Below are 5,416 nucleotides of genomic sequence, written 5' to 3'. Positions count from 1 at the left end.
TTATTAATTTCAGCGGGGGGGGGGTGCCACTACATGACTAATAAAATTAAGTATTCTACTAATATTACCATTTACATGTAGCTTTTTTCTAAGTTTTCCAGCAGTGGTGGACTTGTTGGACCGTGCGAACACAGCGTCCCTCTTTCATTCCTTCAACTAGCTTCTCAAAAAGGTCGGCGTAGCAATGTGTGCAAATATCCAAAAACCTGTGGCTATCCAAGTCTTTGATAATGTTAAAAAGTTGTTGTGTTTCTCCTTCTTATTGGGTCTGCAGCCTTGCAAACTGGTTGGCTGGTTGGTTTGTGTACAGCAACCATAACAGAGCACAGAGCAAGAATATTGTCATATTTGGAATAATAAAAGAATATTTGTGTGCGTGTCAAGGTACTGCCTGAGTCATAAACTATGGTAAATGACTCTGCAGTATATATTATACTTTTTCTTGGAGGCTGAATGAATCAAATAAAAGTGTGAGAAAACTCACGCCGTATTAAGCATCAGTAGAAACGAGGTCATTAATAGAGGAATTCCCTCAAGGCCTTTCTTTGCACGGCATACATACCGTATATACATATACATATATATATATGTATATATATAAAATGGTTATTTTGCAGTTACCCCAATTTTATAAGCCCAGCCATTTTGTTGAGCTAAGCTTGGATCATAAGGTTTGCTAAAAGGCACTCATGTATCAGCATCCAGTGTGTCCCCAGGACCGCAACACTCTGAGGCCAATCTGAATTGCTTTCAGTTGGCTCCATCGCAACACAGGAAGTACTCACTTACTCTTGTACCGATCATTACTCCTGATGTTAAAGACATGAAGGTAAAGGTTAAAAAGTGGAGCATTGCCCCGGGTAAGGTTTAAATTTCATTGTGGGTATCACATTTCAATGTCTGTGTACAATGACTGACTCTGTGGTATACTTTCATTTTCACTCTAGCAAACACTTGTAACTAATGGGAAAATGACAGGATTCTTGACAACCTCTTCATGTGTATGTCTACCTGACTCACCTCCCATTCTTTATACGTCTGCCATCAATCTGCTATCAAGTCATTCATGCAGAGAATAACCAAGGTGAATAAATGAAAGACAAAACACTTTCACCCTGTCTTAGTTGTATTTTTTTTCGTCTGAGACATGGCGTTCTTCTTCGTCTCAATGGAAATTAGCACTGTCATTACATGAGAATCAGAGACAACCAGGATTAATATTCACATTACTTTTGAGTGCACTATTTATGATTGTGTAAAAATAGATGTGATAGAGATGTGTTTGCAGTTGGAATGCACATTGCATCAAAAACTATGTTAGATCTCCTAAAAAAGCACTAGTCAATACAAACTGAAAGGTGCACTTGATTTCACCGGATAAAATAGTTCGGTTTTGGCTGAAAAAAAGTGGCGATGCAGCTCTAATTTGCATGGTAATATTTCATTTATTATTGAAATTGTGATGTATGTGTGCCATCTCTGCAAAATAAACCTATCAAAAGTTGTTACTCTGCTCATTTTTCACCTTCAACTACAAGCCCCTGGACAATTTTGAGAAAGAGAAAAAAATGGAAATGGGAAACTATCTCGGTGAAGTCGTCTGCATAGTCGGAGGGAAACTTCTGCACACATAATTCTCCTTTCGACGTGCAAATGCATCATTTCCTACAAAACTCCCCACCCATTGCCACAAACAGCAGCAAAAAACAAGCACATAAAACGGCAAACTGTGTCTTATATTTCACTATTCTGGCGGGGGAAGGTGTTTGGCCAGACATTTGCTCATGAATATTTAGGTAGTGGCGTTATGAATATGCATTAGGACGCTGGAGAAAGCGCTATCAGCACCCAGATTTATGAGCTAGTGTAGGAGATAATGATAAAGGAGGAGAAAACCTGGCTACCAGTATGATGAACAGAATGCACACAGCAAAACAGAAGCTAACGCAAGCGCATACACGCAGCCATGTTTTTTGTTAAATCCACTATTTTGTCTTAAACAGAGTATAGAACACAGTCAATTTGAGCAAAACTAAAGCAAACAGATCTGAACTGTCCGGTTTGTTTCTCCTCTGCCCCTGAGGTACACCAGTGCAATCTGTGCAATGCAGTTCCTGTATGTGTGTGTCATTTGTACACGCGTGGTGCCCCTTAAAGTGTGTCAACAGTGATAACACACCTTACTGGCCACCCCGCGGTTGCAAAGATATCGCAATCTCGTGCCTCAGGTGCAGAAAAGCCAGGAGGAAGAAAGAGAGACACATACAGAAAAATACTGTTTGTATATAAGTTTGGAATATTCCCTGCTGGAAAGAGGTGCAGATTGGCATGGACACCATGCACGAACTACTGGGATAAAATTTGATTTTAAACACGAGGCTATGTTGTGTACAGTTATAATTTCCTGGGTAGCCAAAGTGCTGTTACTGGCAAACATTTCCACTGTATTACTGAGAAGGGTTGGTCACCAAAAAAACAATTACTTGGGAATTTTTTTAGCACAAGGATGCTTTGGCAATATTACAAGCACCGTGTCACTTCCACCATGTTAAATATTAAGGTTATGCATTTGGATATACTCCGTAGGGCCACCAATAAAACTCACGGCAAAATATATGACAAAGCTTATTAAAATCAATGTAGCTCAAGAAAAGAAATCTCTAATGTATATGTGAGTCACTGGGAAATTATTTTACTTAGCTTATGCAAGCTTGTTAGAGGCAGCTGATTCAGCCTTCGTCTAGAAATGTCAGAGGAATTCAAATTTGACTTTCAAAACCAAGTCCCGTGTATGTGCTCCTTCCTCTTCTGCTAGCTAGTATCCAACGCTGCCTGAATTACACTGCAAACAATCTTCAATTACAATCAATCACAAACTCACAAATCAGTAGTCAAGTATGTGTGTGTGCAGGGCGTTGGAGTGAGGTGGGCTTTTTCCGTTTGATTGCCCTAGCTATGCACATCTGAGTCGCCTTCAGTTATGACAATGCGCTCACAGTATTGAGCTTAACAAGCAACAGTGAGCGTTTCCGGACTTTTATAGCATTTGGTTTTGCATTTCAGACTACTGTACATACAGGCTTCCCATATCTTATTAGTACGTGCAGACATGCCACAGGACTTTGGTGTCTACAGCTATCAACCTAAGCTTGGTCTTAAAGCTGCTCAGATTTTGACTCTCAAGACTCAACTTAAGTGGTTTTAACTGCAACCCTGACTGAAATAAACCCTTACCTTTACCATTTTAATAAATAATGATCACATCCACAAAGTGGAGATATGTTGCTGCCATTTAAAAGGAATTCATTTTGTGCAATAAATATATTTTTATAACCAATTACCAGTCATGCCAGTTTCTACAGCTTTCAGATATGAAGATTGAGAAACACCATAGGGCTCCAGAAAAAACCTAGTAGAGTGTGACGGTGAAATCATTTAGCAAGTTAATCACACGTGTCAACATTAAGTCAGCGCCTTGACATGCACACATCATCTCGTTCAACAAAACACCAAACCGGAATCACGTCCGGGAGGACAATAACTTCTGATGCGGCAGGGAACGTTGTGTCCCGGTACACACCTCCTTCAACAATAACTGGATGAGCTGCAGTTGATGGCTCGGCACAGTTGCTGCTTTTCAAAGCTGAAAAAGTCTTTTGTGCCAGTCACAAAGGTAAATTGACTCCTGCAATAATAAAATAAATACTGCTGCTGCCATTGAGGGATAGAAAAGAGAGATACAACAAGGCATTGTATATCAGAGCAAGAAGTGACACAATGTTAGTGCTATGAGAGTTAAAGAGTGCACTTCCTCCTTCATTGTAGCTCAGCTCAAAGGACTTGAGCATATCCACGTCCAGTTTTTTTTCTTTTTCTTGGAGATCATCACAACCTGAAGTCTCATCCCTCACCACACTTTGCTCGGACATAGGAAACAGCAACGCTTATTATACATAACAAAAGAAAGCCAGAAAAGAGAAGATGGCGAGCATGTCATGTCATGTGTGTAGAGGAAGTTCTCTATTTATGATGTGTGTGTGCAAGTCCACGTGTGTGTGCTGTGTGCGTGGGTAATAAAGCCAGGGGCTAGAGCTCAGACAGTCAATGTGCTTTAAGGAAAGTATGTGCTCACTGCGGCGCGGAATAAATGATAAATTATTCATTGGCTTCAACACCAGAGCTATCATCAGGCCGCCGACTTTATTACCAGCTGATGGTCAACCGTAGCTTTAACTTCAAAGCAAATGCTCCTGGACAGTAAAGGAGGGGGAGGGACCTTGTTCTTCCCAATGCTCACTTTAGATAAAGGTTGTGGACAGAGGGAGTGTTGATAGAGTTAAGGACCCGTTGTTTACTGCTCCCAAAACTCCATGTTTCACTCATTTTATCTCCCTCTTCTCACCCATTCTGCCAAAAGACACATACAGTCACTTATTTGCCACTGGTTTCTCTTTTCCTTCACTCTCTGCCCACTCCCGCTTGTCATTATTCCATACAGTCAACTATATCCACTCTGTCTACCTCTTTCCTTGCATTCATCTCTTCCCGTCTGTACCCCCCCCCAGTCACTCTGTCTTGCTCCCACAACCCCTGTTTCTGTCTCTATCTCCAGTGGAGGAGGTGCCAGGCCAGTGTAATTGGTATTCAGAGCCAATGCAGAGCCCTGTTAGCAGAATAAGAGTGAAAACATCCTTATCTGGATTTCCACGGTAACCGGAGGGTGGGTGTGTGGGGGACTCAGCTACACTTGCTGCGGTTATTATTTTGTCTTTTTCTTTCATTTTTTTGGTCTTGTTTTCCCTCTTGTTTTCTCTCATCGTCCTCCCCCTGCTGTCTGTGCTAATTATTGACTGGCTGAGTTGCAGGCTTCTAAGCGTGCACACACACACACACACACACACACACACACACAAAACACACCAAAATAAAACACACACACACACGCGCGCACACACACACACGCACACACACACACACTCACACACACACACACACAATGGGATGGCACACATTTACTGGAGCCTGTAATGACACACAACTAACTACATAAAGGCACACATATACACAAGGAAGCATGGAAGGACACCTGCCTGCGTGCACACACACTTGCACAGACATTACACAACCTTATAAAAAGCCCCCTACGGAGGCTTTCACTGGCGCAGCTTCCCCACATCTGCATCTACAGTACCACACTTATTACACACTCACACACACACACACTTTCTCTCTCTCTCCTCTCAATTCCAGAGGGCTACACTCCAAGACACATGTACTTGCTGTGCAGCTGCGACCGGCTCTCGACTCAAAACTGCTGCACCCTTACGCACAGTAAAATGTTAGATTGAATGCTGTGGCAAATACACATATATGTTAGCGCTGTAACGATTTTTGACCCACGATTTGGGGGGGGGGG

General features: G+C 41.9%; 1 protein-coding gene and 1 long non-coding RNA gene across 3 annotated transcripts in view; both read right to left on the bottom strand.

The window, feature by feature from the left end:
- Nucleotides 1-5,416, bottom strand: part of tafa5a (TAFA chemokine like family member 5a) — a 161,429-nt gene that overhangs the window by 73,262 nt on the left and 82,751 nt on the right. The gene's annotated exons all lie outside the window — the stretch shown is intronic.
- The window catches only part of LOC116673059 (uncharacterized), a 40,088-nt gene that overhangs the window by 4,711 nt on the left and 29,961 nt on the right, over nt 1-5,416 (bottom strand). The gene's annotated exons all lie outside the window — the stretch shown is intronic.

This window comes from Etheostoma spectabile, chromosome 23 (assembly GCF_008692095.1).
Source record: "Etheostoma spectabile isolate EspeVRDwgs_2016 chromosome 23, UIUC_Espe_1.0, whole genome shotgun sequence".
In the NCBI taxonomy this organism is placed as follows: Eukaryota; Metazoa; Chordata; class Actinopteri; order Perciformes; family Percidae; genus Etheostoma; species Etheostoma spectabile.
This window is presented reverse-complemented; position numbering and strand designations above follow the sequence as displayed.